This window comes from Protopterus annectens, chromosome 11.part0 (genome assembly GCF_019279795.1).
Source record: "Protopterus annectens isolate FY-2018-M chromosome 11.part0, PAN1.0, whole genome shotgun sequence".
NCBI lineage: Eukaryota > Metazoa > Chordata > Ceratodontiformes > Protopteridae > Protopterus > Protopterus annectens.
The window spans coordinates 1,388,630,385-1,388,647,883 of record NC_056745.1 but is presented as its reverse complement, the minus strand read 5'-3'; the positions used below and the strand labels follow the sequence as shown (position 1 = coordinate 1,388,647,883).

Here is a 17,499-nt window from a genome sequence, read left to right as displayed (position 1 = left end):
CTCAACAATTTGCTGTAGGAGGTCCCTGTCCACCCTATAGTGCTCTACTATCTCCAGCTCATGTAACCCCTGGTAGGTTACCCTGGGTCTGTACACTCTTCTCTGTCTCCTCACTGTGGGTTGATCAGCAGTGTTCGCATCCTCACCAGCCTCAGCCTCTTGCATATGTTGTTCTATGTTGCCTGCTGTAGCCCCTATCATTTTGTAGTTTTCTTTGTTAAAAGTTCCTCACTTGTATACATTGGTGGTGTAGAGTATGGGAAAAAACAGAGGGGAAGGTGTTTGCATAGTTTATAGTAGTGTTCTGTGCTGGGCTGATCTGCTGCCTGTGTAATTGGCTGATTCTGATACATTTCACCTGCCAGCTATGCTAGTTCTCCTTGATTACCTTCCTATTACTGTTTTCCCTTCCCATTGCCTTCCTGTTTAAGCCCGGGTGCGAGCCACACAAACAGAGTGCTCAGATGTGCACAGAGCTGCTATTTCCTGGTTTAACTTTTTTTTCTTCCTTTAAAACCCAGTGCGCTGTATGCACACCCGCTAACGCAATGTAAAGAGTGCTAGGCAGATTCAGACACACCCCCTAGCTTAGCTGTGCTAAGCTAGAAGCAATCCTGAGCCACAGGGCTCCAGTCCGCTTACAGTATGCCTGACACCCCTGCATGATGTCAGCTAACTCCTAGGCTTGCACCAAGCTATTCCTACTCTTACACTGTTGGGACCTGACACACTTGCTGGGGAAAACTGGGATTCACTATTATTCCCCTAATTTGCACAGGATTGCCTGCTAATGCATAATTACATGTCTCACACTGAGCATCCCCCCTTAGCAACCACTACTCACTGGCCATGTTGTCTTCTGCCTGCCATTGACTTTCATGGCAGAATAGTAATTTTAGTTAGAATGCTTATTTTAGATTTATTTTATTATTTCCCCTACTCTTAAACAGCCAAGATCAGCAAAAAAAAATAAATAAAAGTTGATTTTTTTTTTTTAGGTTGTTTGCAGTGCCAATGGCCTTATACTTGGCCATTGGCATGCTTCCTGACTGATGTGCAGCCTTTATTTGGAGCTGTCACGTCTCTGTTTTGGATTTTGCAGAAATGTACTCAATTACTGAGTACATTTCTGCAGATTGCACTAGTCCTGCACGGCCGGTTTCAAGCTTCCTGGATCACAAATTCACCTAATTTGCGTGGATTTCTCCTGCAAAAGGGGTGATTTGCATGCAAGGGCTTAGTCCATGCTGGACTAGTGCAGGAGCACTCGTGCATGCCCCTGCAGGCTGTTCCTGGATCGCACGGCAGACATATTGCCTGCTCCTGCTAGAGCTGCTGCACTAGTCCTGCACACCGTGCAAGGCATGCAGAATCCGGGGGCTACTTTTGAGTAATAATTTATTCATTATTTATTTACTGACATTTGTTTAATGGGAAAGTCTGATTGGTTAATAAATAACCATTTTCAGCAACGTCCCAGGGGGAACAGCTCCAAAGAGTTAGACAGTATCAAAACAGTAGTATGGCTGTAATAAAAAAAAAATATACACATACAGTTTGATAGTGTAATATGTAGGATACAATAAAGCATGAGGAGACACCAGTGATGTAATAAAAAAATATAAAAAAAATGACAAGTAATTATGGCAATCAGTGTATACAAAAATATTAGAAGTATAGTCTATTATGCTAGGAATTAAAAAATATATCAAAAAAAGAAAAAAGATATAAGTCCCCCCCAAGAACGGGACATGGTAGATGTTGAAAGGTACAGATATATAGTATTAAGAGTGATTAGTAAGAACGTGAAGAATTTGTTGATGTAGATCATATAGGTGAGGTCCATGGGCATAGCCATGACTTACTGAGAAATTCTTTGAGACAGGACTTAAATAGATGGAGCCTAGATATAGTTCTGACTGAATTTGGAATGGAGCTCTATAGTTTGGCTATGGAGTGTGAGTGTAGGCTTTGTCCAGTCATTTTATTTGGATTATAGATTTCAAGCAGGTTTTTGTCGTGAAAGTGCAGAGGGTGATTTGGCAGATGATGATTACTGCGGAGATAGAAGGCCAGGTAGAGGGGTTATATAGGGTTTTATGGGTTATAAAAAGTTGTGTATAGGCTAGTCAATGTAGGAGTTCTAACCAGTTGATAGCATGTAATCCAGAGCAGTGCTGAGCTTTATGTAGCAGGTTAGCTGCAGATCTAGTTATCTTATGATAGTGTTGCTCCAGTTGTGATTTAAGAGATCTGGATGTTAGTGAAAATAGGTGAACCATAGAAAAGAGATGGTAAAAGATAAGAGTTGTTATGATTTTTTCTACAGTGTTGTATGTGAAGATTAAGTTTCCATCTATGGTGACCCCAGGCAGTTTGGTAGGGGTAACCATTGCAATAGCTTTATTGTTTAGAGAAACAATGTGGAAGTTACTTTTATCATTGGCATGGGACTTAGGCAAAAGATAGGAGTAGTTTAGTCTTTTTGGGAATAAGTAAAAGTTGGTTTTGATGTAGCCACAGTTTAACTGAGTTGAAGGCATTTTCTGTGATGGATTGTAGTTGTAGTGGGCTGTCAGATGTGCAGATGGGAGCCGAGTCATCTGCATACTGAATAAGACATACTTGCTGAGAGGAGATATATAGGTTATTAATGAAAATGTTAAACAGCAGGGGATAGAGAATAGAGCCTTCAGGCTCATCTGTTTTAACTAGGAGAAAAGGAGAGAGAGAAAAGAACCATTTTACAGATTGATATCTTTCAGATAAGTTGTTAGGGAACCATAGAAGAGTTGGCTTGGAAAGGCCTAGACAAGACATTAGAGTCAGAAGTTTCATTTCATACTGTTCAGAGGCTTTTGAGAGATCTAGGAAATCAGGAGAGAGAAACTTTCCTTGCTCTTTAGCCTTATTTATGGTGTCAGAAAAGTTGAGGATAGCTGTAATGGGGCTATGGTCTGGATGGAAGCCATACTGCGTTGGGTTTACGAGATTGTAGTACTGAAGAAATTGTTTATGAATGCACTCTTCCAGGATCTTAGAAAGGGGGACAGTATGGTAATTGGCTTAAAGTTACAGACTTCAGAAGAGTTTCCTACTTTATGGAGGGGAATAATAGAGATTTTTTTTCAAAAGAGCAGAAACATGGGAGTCTTGAATTTATCTATTGATAAGAATCGAGACTGGGTATGTAGCAAAGTCTGCAGCGAGCTTAAGGTACTCAGCTGGGGGATCATTACCAGAAGGAGAATAGGGTTTCAGTTTCTTTAGTAGCTGTCTAACATATAATGTGGAGACAGGTGGGAAATTAAAGTCAGGGATGGCAGAGCTAGTAGGGTTTTGTGGTTGATTAAATGGTTGGAGAGAGATGGGGGTAAGAGATGCTATGATTTTGACAAAGAAAGTGTTACATTTGGTAGTCATTTCTGAGATAGAAAAGTCTGGATAGAGGTTTGATGAGGAATGAGAGTCAGGTTGAAGAATTTTCTTAATTGAGCCCCAGAATTTCTTTGGATTTATTTTCTAATTATCTTGTTTGTCTGTATAATATATATTTTTTGTCTAGGTAAATTTGCTTCTTAGTGAGGTTATGTAACTCTTTGTGGAGATGTAAGGTTTGAGGGCTTTTATATTCATGCCATTGTTTTCAAGCATTGTCATGCTTTGCATGAGAATTCTACATGAATGACTCCGTCAGGGGGTTTGAATAGTTTTTACTTTTACTTCTGGCAGGGACAAGGTATTTAAAGTATTCAGGAATATATTGTTTCATTTATTAATGGCTTCACTTAGGGATAGAGTCTGAGCAGAGACTAGTTAAAGGGTTTTAGCAAATTACTGAAAGTGTCAGGATGAAAGTTAGAAAGATTTCAGGTAGCTGTATACTGATGTTTTCTTAGCTGGGAGAGTGTCAGGATGAAAGTTAGAAAGATTTTGGGTAGCTGTATACTGATGTTTTCTTAGCTGGGAGAGTGTCAGGATGAAAGTTAGAAAGATTTCGGGTAGCTGTATACTGCTGTTTTTTAGCTGGTGGGTGATTTCTCTATTGGGGAATATAGAGTGATGGTGACTAAGGGAATCAGGTAGTACCCCTGAGTTACCATGGTGACTAAGGAAATCCGGTAGTACCCTTTAGTTACCATGGTGACTAAGGGAATCAGGTAGTACCCCTGAATTACCATGGTGACTAAGGGAATCAAGTAGTACCCCTAAGTTACCATGGTGACTAAGGGATTCAGGTAGTACCCCTGAGTTACCATACCTGCTGGAGACAGAGACAAGTATCCAGTCCATGATAGAATTTTTATAATTTGATTTGCTGAATCGAGTAGGAGAAGAGATTAGTTGCTTGGACCCATATAAGTTAAGAATAGTAGTAGGGGTGTTAAATGTCACAGATAACCAGTCAATGTTAATGTCACCAGTCAAAGTCAATGTCACCTAAACTAATGGTTTCAATAGTAATATTTGTACTTATCTAGCAAAGAATTTCTTCTAATAAGCTAATATTATTACTGAGTGGTACACAGAGGGCTACTATACATAACTTCTTATACTTATTAACATTGAGAAAAGAGAGAATAAGTTCTGCATTTTGAAAGGTTGGTATGTTAGTTATGAGGGATGAGAAAGTTAGACAGTTATTGTAAATAATTGCTAGGCCTCACACTTTTTTGTGTCATCTGTCATATCAAATTATATTGTAGCCAGGGGACAGAATTTCGGAATCTTTTATATGAGGTTTTAGCCATGTTTTGGTAATGACAGCAATATCTGATAAGTACGGAAGAAACCATGTTTGTAGGTTCTGTAACTTTGTTAAGAATACTATTAATGTTATTGGACATAAGGAGGGGTTTTGTGGGTGTTGTACAGGAGTTAGGGGCAATGGAGGGTGGAATGGATGAAAACACATACATAACTGAAATAGTATACATTATTTTACAAGGATCATTTAAAATTAACAGTAATATTATATAAACACATCATGGGATTTTTACACTAAATTACATCACTTGGATTCATTCAAAGACAATTTGGACACCAGGCATAAAGTGAAGTGCTGTAACAATAACCTTTCAGTTTTTAGTATAATTTCCATATCGTGAATTATCCATATGTTTATCTGGTTTCTTCAATAGTGCTCCAAAGCTTGCATGTTTAATATTCATTATTTATTATATTTCCTGTTGCACTATAGCTCAACTTGAAGACATAACCTACATTTTATTTAAAAAAGTACTTCCAGCAATACCTAGAAAATCCTTACCTTTTCAAATTTCAAAACCTTTTGCATCTCTTATATGTAATGTCAGAATCTATCCTAGAATTTATTAAGCTGTCTAGCATGAGACATACATCCCTTTTCTCATAGTGCTCCCATCTGCAATTTGAAGACATTAGCTATGATAAGGTAAGACCTCATTATCAACAAGTATGCATGTCTTTGAATAGCAATTACTACTATGATATGCAGATAATTGCTGATCTGCATGTTGCAGCAGTCACTTGCTTGTTGTGGATGCTGTGGCATCCTTCCCCCATTAACTCTATCACACACACAAGTTCACAAACATTAACACACACACACACACACACACACACACACACACACACACACACACACACACACACACACACACACACACACACACACACACACACACACACAAAACACAGTCCCTGTACCTGCCCCTACCCTATTTGCCCTCCTGTCAGTCTCCTCTCCCCATAATAGCTGGAGTGCATGTATCTCCAGTCCCAGTACTGCCATTACTGCAGATATTGCATTTTGCTCTGTGAGTCATTTCTGGTGTCCAGTGCTTCGTCATACAAACAGATCCCATTTATGAAGTGAGTGCCATTATGGCACTTTACTTTGGTCCAGTATTCAGTGGTCCCCATACCTTTCAATCTCTTGGAGCAAGAAATCTTGACAAAGCTATAAATAAATGTGGGGCAAAAGCTAAAAAAATAGGGACATTTTTTAAATACTGCTCTTACAAGCTTAGAAAGTTGATAGAATAACAGCGTTTGCATTAGTATGAATTTTCTGAAGGGTATGAACTCTGAAACTGAAGTGTCTGTTATTATGTTCTAACTTTGATCTTTAATGGTTTGTCACTAGTTTGCCAGAAAACCATAATTTTATGAAAAATGGATCAAATATATGAGGCAAAAATCTGTATCTTCTGCAAAAATCTGTACAGTTAAGAGGTATGGTGGTACTCCCAATCTCTGTACTACCCTTGTTACCATTACAGCACTTTAAAGAATAATCTCTAGTAAGTTGTATATCCCCTCAACTCCCCAGTCCCTGTACTACCATTGGTACCATTATGGCACTTTAAAGAGTAGCCTCTGGTGCATTGTGCACCCCCTCAACTTCCCAAACCCTGTACTACCGCTAGTGTCATTATGGCACTTTTAAGAGTAATTCCCGCTGTCTAGTGCATCCCTCACCCTGATTGCCATTTTGGTGTTGGTTACATTATGGCACTTTAGGAGTAATACCTGATGTCTACTGGTCCCTCATTAAATTTGTTTTTGGTGGTTGAACATGGCCCTTTGGCTTTGTTCAGTACTGCCACATGGTGAGGATGGCCCTGCAGATTTAAATGGCCTAGTGATTTCGTGAATTGTTCAGCCATGTGGATGTCTTCTTAGGGGTGGTTCCAGGGAGAGACCACATGACTATTTAGTATATGCCTCTCCTCTCTGAATGCCTCATTACTGTTCAGCATGGCCATGGAGTGAGGCCTTCATGGTACTAGACTAGACACCTTTGTGTTAGAGGACTATGCATCCTCATGTAAGGGCAATTGCTGAATCAGGGAAGGCACCATGAAATGTACAAGGAGGTGTGCATGACACAGTACCTCAATGGAGTCCCCCTACATCTCCCATTACATTCTGTGTTATTCATTTTATTTTCCGGAAGTACTTTTCCTTCATTCCGTGCACACTTGCTGTTTTCTACTAATGATGCCCAACTCTGTCCATTTTTTTATCACGATTCTCATCAACTACTTGTTCTTCTCTCCTGACTATCAATATAATTATTTATGTCCTGAAGTGTCCTGGAAAAAAGTGGATTTATATATTTGCTTTCTGTTTTTTATTTTTTATTTTTTTTTTATAATTATTCTTTACACTTTGTCCTTATATAGCTCCCATTCTAACTCATATAATCTACATTTGCCTGCATGTTTGTTTGTTTCTATCACTTTATCTTTCCACATTTTCCTTTTTGATGTCATGCCTCTTATGTGTAAGGATAAATATTCCTGTTTTGTTTTATCTTTTCATTATAAGTCAGCAGTCATTTACTCCAGTCTTTGCAAAAAAAAAAATGTCTAGGTGTTCGTCTCAAAGTCTGCTAAAATGAGTGTCTTTGAACAAAAAAAAAATTATTGATCCTAGATGGAGTTTTCCCAATTACCTATGCAACCTCAAAAAAAAAACAAAAAAAAAACAGGGAATGCCAAAGGTTCACTCCACATAGACTTGCCATATAAATTTCTGGCAAAAATAAAATAGCTCTTTTTGGTCTTGTTTCTCCTTTCTGTACATGTATTTATGTCATTTCCTAACATCTATATTTGTCATTTTCTGTATTTCCTTGAATCTGTTACAAATCTTATCACTCTTTCTCTGATACTCTGACCCCACAATTAAAAGGGTCTATATTATAAGCACTGACGTTTACGTACCCGAATGCCTAAACGTCAACACGTCTTCATCGAACTGGGAAAACATCAATTGTCCAGAAGCACGAAATTGGAAACATTGAATTGTCATGGTTAGCCCTTCTGCAGTATAGTTCCGTAAGGTAAGTGTGCGAAAGTTACGGACCTTGGGGTTAGGGTGAGGGTTAAGGTAATTACATAGATGGTAATGTATGTTAGATTTAGTGTAGGGTTAGAAGTAGGGTTTAGTTTAGGGTTAGAAGTAGGGTTTTGGTTAGTGCATGTATGTGGTTTATTTAGTTTATTTGTGTAGGTAGTATGTACTGGGCGGCGGGGTGGGACAACTATGACAGTTCGACTTTTTGAATTTCGTCGTTTAGGGCATTCAGTGTATTTGAAGTTTGCGAAATATGTGTCGACGTTTAGGTATTCGGGTAAGTAAGCATTTGTGTTTATAATATAGACCCCAATTAAAATCACCAATGCATTGCTTAGAGTAATAGTGACATAACTGCTCTTCTGCACAGAGAGGTATAGATATGCAGGGTGAAAGGAGTAGCTATCTGGGGAAGGGTGGGCTGTTAGGGGGTGCAGCCAGCATATGCTGATTGGTATTCAGTGCATTACCAACACTCAGAAATGAACACCCATATTGCATCTGCAGTCAGAATTGAAGTACTTTAGCACTGCATGTTTGGCATAAAGTGTTGCAGCTGATTCCTACAAATGCAACTAGCTGTCTGCTGTGGTTTAAAAGTAAAACAAAAAAAGAAATGAAGTGCCTTTTTGTTTTACTTCTGAAGTCTATGGAGAATATTTTTTTTCTTTTCTGTTTTGTTCTTCAACTTAAAGTTGATAGAGTGCACAAGCCTGGGAAAGGCACCAGGCACCAAAATAACTAGGTACATATCTGGTTTTACAGAAAGGGAAAGTTTGCTCCAGAAGATGGAGGATTCTTTGGAAGACAGAGTTGTCATGCTACAAAATTCTGTGTCTGTCAGTTGGCTGTGAGGGTTAAGGCTGTGAGCTGTAGTTCCTGTAGTATAGGGTTTGTTTCCCTCAGTCCTCATTTGCCTGCTGTATGACCTCAAGCAAGTCACTTAACCAGACTTTGCTCTTGAGTCACCACCTAAAAGAGACTATGTGTCCAGTGTGCCTACCTGATTAATGAACTGTTGTTCTTATTATTTATGTTGCCATATAGATTTAGGTCTTTTGGTCATGTATTTGTGTTACCACCATTCTTGTGGATATATATAGTAGGATTACGTCTTTATAGGTGACCAGGTATAGCTCACCATATAGGAGTGGATTTGAGACAGAGAAGAGAAACAGTGCTTTTAGATACTCTGAGTAACAGAGATTTCATATCTAATACTTTCTTGGTGAAGAACTGCTTCCAATTTTCATGTTGGTTTAGATGTTTGGATAGATGCACCCTAAAGGATTCAGTATGGACCAGACAAGGGGAACAGTTACCTTTTTTGATGAATAATAGATGCACTAAATAATCTGTTTGGTGAAATAGGGGGCCTTTCTAATGGCAGTGGACACATGTTGGTCAGATTAGCATTTATTATCCATGAAGATGTCTACATCTGTAATGGAAATGTCTCTTTTAAGGGAGCATAATTTACATGGTTAATGTGCAAATGCCTGTTTCCCAAATGAACCTTGTTGTCATTTAACTTCAGACTATGAGTCTGACACCACAAGACTGTCAAAGTTAAACTCTGCTAGAGTATCTGAATGTCTTCAGTACAATAGGCAATGGCTTCAAACTTCCAGTAATTCATGAGTATAATCAACCAAAAATCATTGGTGTCAGTTTTAACATCAGAAAAGTAAATATCAGATAGAAGGGGTCTCAGAATATAACCCTGGGGTACCCCACTGGTGAAAAAAAATATCTTTGAGGATAGTGTGAACCAGCTATAATGGAATGGATTCTACAAGCAAACCAGATGACAAACCAAAGGGTTAATTAGAGATTTATGTTAAGTTTGACTAGTTTGCCAGTAATTCAAGAGTGCAGTTTAATGTCAAAGGAATTAACTAAATCCAGACAACTGTATGCATGGATTTAGCCTCATCTAGTGCTTCTGTGGTTCTTTAAAAGACGTTATCTTGGTTGAGTAAGCATGATATATCTTTTAGAAAAAAAAATGGTTTTATGTCCATGATGATACATTCCATTATCTTGCAAATGGTGCTGGTAAGGCTAAGAAATCTATTTTTGCCAGGGTTTGTGGTAGGGCCTCCCTTTTGGAGGGGGACTATGTGGTAGGGCCACCCTTTTGGAGGGACACTGCTACAATTTTTCTCCAGCTTTTGGTACTTATCCAGTGGAGATACTGCAGATGAATAACTTAAGAAGGAGGACTAACAGAAGGAGTTTCATACTCATAAGGAAACAGTTTAGCATGATTTCTGGACCCATACAGATTATATATTCTCTTCTCAAGCATGTCTTTAGTATTAGCTCAGAGATGATTTTGGGGGAAGGAGGTATAGAATGGAGGCAAGAAGGGAGAAGATGGAGATATAAAATATCCACTGAGATCTTATTCAAAAATTACTTCTACCTTTTGCTTTTCAACCAGTATAAACATAGATACTTTCTTACATAATTCTTAATCCTTTTGCATTTAGTGATAATACCATCTAGTTTTTCGCACGTTCATTTTCTACTCACGTCTTTTATTTTATATTCTTTAATTTAATTTTGATCACAGCACTGCTGCAAGGCATTGATGTGGTAGGATACCTAAAGGAATGCAGCTGCTCCTATCGTGCAGTGAGAACCTTCACTAGCATGTGGGATCCTGTAGAATATGCCCATGCTGATAAACGACACAAAATCACATATTAACTGGTCATGTTACATGGAGGACATGAGAGCTGGCATGTTGAGCTGATGGTCATCACTAACCAATGTACAGTAGTCAATGGTAGCGTTAACTGGAGTTTTTGTCTCTTTTCCCTGATTGTCTTCTCCCTTGTTGCCCAAATGTTATACAGTGTTGCACACCCTTGCAATATTTTATATTATTTTGATTTTTTATTGTAACTAATGCATGGTAAGAAGCCCTTTATAGCCAAGTCACCTACATCCTCAAAATAAGAGAATAAAATAAATGTTTAAATATATTTTATCTGAAAACCAATGTGCTTATTCTATATTTTTGATATGGGTATTTATTACAAATTTATTATGCATAACAACTATCTCCTCTGTACTCGGTGCTATTGCCTTCAGTATTGTATTTTAGTCCCCTGCCATTTGCTGAAATTACTTTTCAGGGTCTGTTTTTAGTGTCACACCTTCTACAACAGCAGCTTTGTTAATCTATCCCTTATGACCTGTTTGATAATGTAACAATACATGCCTGTTAAATTGTATTGTGTTGCTGTTTTCACTTTTTGCAAAGCTTTTCTTTGCTAGTTTCACTGTCTGAAAGGTAATTGTAACTTTTCACTGTTTGCAAAGCATCTGTTCTGTTTGTTCTGTTTTCCCACCAAGCAGTGTTTTAAATAACTGATTTGTTTGCTGTTTAAAACATTCTTTAGTGTCTCCTTGCGGTTTTTCTGCTGTTTAAAACATTTTTTAGTTTCTCACTGCTGTTTTTCTGGCATTTAAAATATTTTTAGAGTTTCCTGCCTGCATGAATGCAACTAATAGCTGCAGCATAATCTAGATACAGGGTTGCAGAATCTGGTTATGTTTTTAGTGGCTGTTGTGTTTTAAACACATTTTCCAAGCCATCTTTGCAAGGAAGGGGCCCTTCTGCACTCTTGTGAGAGAAGTGTGTTGATTGAACCTCTCTGGTGAAGGGTAATTGGTCTAGAGCTTGCAATCTTCTTCTTTCAGCTTATCCCGGTTAGGGATTGCCACAATGGATCACCTGTCTGCTCATGATTGGTAGTGGAGTTTTATGGTGTCGAGTTGCCAGCCCGGCGCCTAACCTTCCACAGATGGCACACACATGCATGCACTCACACCTAGGGCAAATTCAGAGTGTCCAGTCCACTTACAGCATGTCTTTGGGATGTGGGAGGAAACTGGTGCACCCGGAGGAAACCCACGTGAGCACAGAGAGAACATGCAGACTCCGCACAGAAGGCACCCCAGCTGAGGATCGAACTGGAGAACCTCTTGTTGTGAGGTGACATTGCTAACCACTGCACAACCATGGCTTGCAATAAGCACCCTTATTGGTTCATTTGAGTATCTTAAAGTGTTTTTTAGCTTCTGGTATTTTTAAGCTCCACATTTGAGAGGGTTTCTTCTTGTTTGCATGTTGCTCAGCACTGTCCTCTGCCATGCAATTGTGCACCATAGATGGAGATATAATTTTTACAATTTTTCCCTTAGATACAGCTGTAGTACATTAGTGTAGTCCTCATCTTTAGTACATCTCCAGTCTAAGAAGTATTACTAGTAAGCTGTGACCTATTAAACCACCAGCCAAAACCCCAATCAGAAATACCCATCTACAGAGCACCTCTTAGATCAGTCCTGGAAGAACCCTAATTGTGATGACAGTTCTTCAAACCTAGCATTATGGGCAGTTGGACTACCCTTGTTTCTCCTGCTTGCCCTGTTGACTTGGGTCTCCCAATGCAGAGTAGCAACTACCTCATGTACACTGACAACCCTCTACTAATAACTTGTTCTAGTACAGAGTGTGACAGATGTATCTACACCATGAATCTTGAATCTCTACTCTCTTGGACTTGAAACAGTACCAAAGAAGAGATTGTCAACTCACCCACCACAACTCATGCACATAATACCACTACTCATACACATAGTATACATCCAACACATAAATCAACATATGTGGACATTCTCTCAATAAACTTACCAGAACTCCAGAGACTTCCAAAACAAAAGCCTGCTACAACTAACACAGTTCCCACAGCACCAAAGACACATAGCAACACCAGTGTCTCATCTACCAAGTCCTTAAGGCATAACACTCAAAAAACAAATGTTCTTGTCAAGGGAGACTCCATAGTGAAACACACAGATGTTCCACCCACCAGGTTAGATAAGGAGAAAGTCATGGTCAGCTGCCTGTCCAGTGCCATGATTCATCAGATCATGCGTGCTCTCAAGTCTCTTGGCAACAAGTACCCTTATGACTGTCATTTTTCATGCTGGAGTGAATGACCTCAGATGTGCTTTACTGGACTATTTGAAGAGAGACATGCTTGAGCTTTCCGAGTATGTGTCCCAGGCAGGTATGTCCCTAGCCTTGGGCAGCACATTACCCTCACCTAGAATAATGCCACAGTATAAACAAAAAAATGACTGATTTCAATAATTTGCTTATTTTTTGATGTCATTCAAAGGGGATCCAGTTGTTGTCAGCCTGGCATGACATGGTCAACAAACCTTGCTGCTTAGCCAGAGATGGTTTACACCTGCATCACTATGCTTTTGGCTGCTGGCAAAGGCTCTTGCCTCCCCATAAGGCTTTTCTTAGGCAAAGTCTCAAAAACAAAATTGCCCATGTGAAAATGGCCAACCATAACAAAATAAGGCTTATGCTGCTAAATGCTAGGAACATAAACCAAAAGCTGCACACCCTGGAAGCACTTCTGTCAGCAGTCATAGAAAAAACATGGTTCAAGACCTCAAAGAGTACCCCAGCCTTGCAAGGCTACAATGCCTTCCACACCTTCAGACCACAAAACGAATGTGTGAGAACCAAAGAAGGCCATGTTTCTATCTATATTAGATATAAATTCACCTCCTGACTAGTTAGTCTGTCCAGCTTCATGGAATTACTCCAAGTTCAGATTACTGTGGGTAAGACCCCAATTCAAGTCATAGATAGTTATAGATCTCCCTCCATGGATCATGATGTGCACAAGTCCTGCTTGACCAAACTGGAGTCAATCCAAATATTGCTTGGAGGATTTCAATTATCCCACCATCAACTGGGAAACCTACTCTAACCCTAACTCACTAGTGGAAAAATTCCTTGACTTTGTTAACTCAAATGCCCTGGAACAAATTGTTCGAACACCAACATGAAGAACAAACATACTAGATCTGATCCTCACTAACATGACCCTCATTAGTTAAATCTGACTACAAATCTGTCAATTTCAAACTGGCACTAACACCAGAACTCACAAATGGTGAAGTCAAACTAAAAACCTTCACCAAAGCAAAGTATACCCTTCTAGTGGAAGGTATAAATTCACTCCAAGCCCCACCCTAAGCTGGAAGTGGTAACTACACCAAAGCTTACAGTAAAGCCCTGTACAACCACTTGTATAAGTATATAGACTCACCTGTTCCAGACAGAGTCAAAGCCAAAGACCCAAGTAAAAACAAACCACTCTGATGGACATCCAGCATCAACAAACTTTGCAACAAATGCAAAAAGTTGTAGTCTAAGAAAACTAAGGTGAGGCCCCAACAATGGAAAAGCACCCTCCTCAGCCTCAACAGGCAAATAAGACAACATGTCAAATCCTCTAAGGGTAACTTTGAGGAAAAACTTAACAATCACAGCTAAGGATAACCATAAGGCTTTTTACAGCTACGTACGTAGCCTAACAGGTAGGACCAAGCATGTGCCGAACTAGTGACTAACGGTATCACACACACTGATCCCACAGAGATAGCAAACTTTCAGTGGACAGATTTGGCAAACATTTCACTTCCTTATCCCCTCCAGACTTATCACAAACCTTGCCCCCCAACCCTCCCCCACCCTACATCTCCAAAGAGCAGGTGACTAAAGCCTTGTCTAAGGCATAAAACACAGCCTCTATGGGACCAGACAGCATCCCAAGCTGTCTTCTAAACAAACTAAAACATGACCCAGCATCACCATTAAGTACCCTATTCAATCACAGCCTAACGACTGGATTTGTTCCTGCTGAATGGAGAACAGCAACAGTTATTCCCCTTGGCCTAACAACAGACCCAGGGAATTATACACCCATAAGTCTGACCGGCCTCACCTGTAAAGCCATGGAATGTATCATCATGCACCTCATAAATAAAGACATAGGGGACCTCCAAACCCTGGATCCAACCCAATTCCGCTTCGTCAAGGGGAGATCCTGCCTATTAAACCTGGTGGATTTCTTCAAAAATGCGACCAGGGCAATTGACAAGAGCATACCTCGACTTGACAAAGGCATTTGACAAAATCCCACTTATTCAATGCTGATAAACTTAGCAAACTGAATGTAAACCCCTTTGTTGTCAGATGGTTTGCCAACTGGCTCACAAACCAGTCACACACTATCAAAGTAGGTGACTACACATCAATCAGCAGGCCTGTCATCAGCGGGATGCCAGAAGGGTCAGTGCTGGGCCCCTTACTGTTTGTATGTACTTCTCAGAAGTTCAGGCCAAAACTAAGGGGCTGTGGCTGACTAAGTTTGTGGACAACTGCAAACTGGGTGCAATTATTCAATCTCCAAATGATGTCAGTATACTTCAGAAGGGTCTTACACAGACCAACAACTGGAGTCTTAGTCACAGTCTCAAACTGAATGCAAAGAAATGCATCATCATTTTCTTTGGTAAAAACAATGCCCCTTTACACTATCAAATTAACAATACCCTATGTACCTACGAAGTGGTAAGAGATCTGGAATCACAAGTAGATTGTGACCTTAACTTTGACCACCATGTATCTACTGTAATAAGGAAGGCTTTCTATGTAGCACACTTGAGGTTATAACCCCTCTATGCTCATCACTAATCAGGCCGATAATTGAGTATAACTCCCCGTTCAGCATGTACCATACAAAGCACCTGCAGCAATTGGAGAGACCTCAGAGGTTTCTAACTAAGAAGATAAAGGGACTCCAGCATGTGCCTTACACAGACTGACTAAAGTCCCTGTCACTGTACTCGGTATCGTATAGACTTCTTAGGGGACTTAAGCCTGGCTAACAGAGCAGTCTCCTTCCCAAACCTAATGAATTTGCTGCACACCCATAAATCAAACAGGACTAGAGCTACCCATTCTAGGGACCTAAATATGGCCTGTGACTTGAATAAGAGATGCTGGAGGGACAAATTTGTCTCCCAATTACTGCCACGTCTTTGGAATAGGCTGCCAATTCATGTGAATCAGAGCATCTCTATGACACTGTTGAAAAGGAACCTAGACAAGTGGATGGGGCACTGTAAATTCTTACCAGGGATAGCACCCACAACCCTCCTGGACATGGGCAGTCATTACTAAATTCAATCCTGGGTACTGACTAGAGTATCTGTGGTATTATATTTGGATGAATCAGCTAGGCTTGAAATGACCTCTGGGTCAATAGCCTCATAACCTCCTATGATCCTATGACCCTACACATAATTTTCTTGCTTTTTGTTTTCCATTTTGCCAGGCTGGCACACATTCAGTATCAGGTTTGTTGGATAATACATGAGAGAACACTGATAAAGCACACTGTTGTAGCATTACATAGAATCAGTTAAAATGTAACGACTGCCTAGCCTTTTTCGCCTGCCATTATATTATTATATTATTATTATATTAGCAGATGTCATGATTTGAAGTGCAGTACCATTGTTAAATTGATATTCCTCCTCCTCCTCATCACCCTCAGACTTTTTCATGCTTTTTACAAATGGGTTCAGGGTATGATGTCAGATGTCAACACTGCTTTCAGTTTAGTGTTACTGTCCTACCCTCTTTGGCAGTCATGCCTAACTGTCGCAGGATTTCACTCATTCATCCCATTCATCTCGTGACTAAAGATCCTCGTCTCCTCTTCCATTCTTCTTGTCTCTCAAATCCTTCTTCGCTGAATTGTTTTTTGCTTTCCTGAATATTTGTCCAAACCCCCATAATTTGTTTTTCTAGCACATCTCTGGACTCTGGGCTATTTTGGTTTCTGCCCTGATGTCCTTATTTCCTCATCTGTCCCACAGTGTGAATCCTTTCATCCGACACTGGAAGTTCATTTCTATCAGCACACACTTCCAAAGATGTTCTGCTTTACTGACCATGTTTCTGTGCCACGCAAAAGCTCTGATTATGCCACTATTTTACACACCTTTCATTTCAGCTTCTTTGCCATTTGACTGTCACACACCATCTTCAACACTGTGTACTAGATGGCTGCAGCCCCTCTTATTCTAGCTTTTACCTTCTCACTCAGACTTCCCTTCTCCTCAACCACCCCTTCCAGATATATATGAAGCTGTTCCCTATTTTTCATTTTTTCTCACGTTTTCAGCTTCTTCTGGTTTCCACTGTTTGCTGGCATGACAACTATGTTGTCTGTACTTGGTGTTATTGGCTTCAGTTTTGCATTTGAATTCCCTGTTACTTGCTGACATTTTCTGTTCAGAGTCTGCTTTTAGTGGCACACCTTCTTCAGCAGCAGTTTTGTTAATCTGTCCCTTATATGACATGTTGGATAATGTAGCTCATCATCATTCTGAATAGCAGTGGGCTCAGATATGAACCATGATTCACACCCACTCCCACTCCCACTGGGAGCACCTCTGAGAGTCGAAATACTGTTTGTACTTGTGTCATTGCGTCTTTGTTCATAGCCTGCAGCAATTCTACCAATGTTACTGGGACTTCAAGACTTTGCAGAAGTGTCCAAATCATCTTTCTTTGGACCTTGACATAAGTTTTCTCCAAGTCTATGAATTCCCAGTTGTACTCTTTCCTCATTTGCAGCTTCTTTGCCACCGTCTAGTCTCACTGCAAGCAATGGGTCACATGTGCTGCATCTTAATCTGATTCTGAACTGCTCATATCCCTTCATTCTTTCTACAACTGTACATATTCATTTATCA

At 39.8% G+C, this 17,499-nt stretch overlaps 1 pseudogene; it reads right to left on the bottom strand.

Annotated features, from left to right (window-relative positions):
* The window catches only part of LOC122815079, a 62,680-nt pseudogene extending 45,577 nt beyond the window's left edge, over positions 1–17,103 (bottom strand).
* Positions 17,104–17,499: the final 396 nt, after the last annotated feature.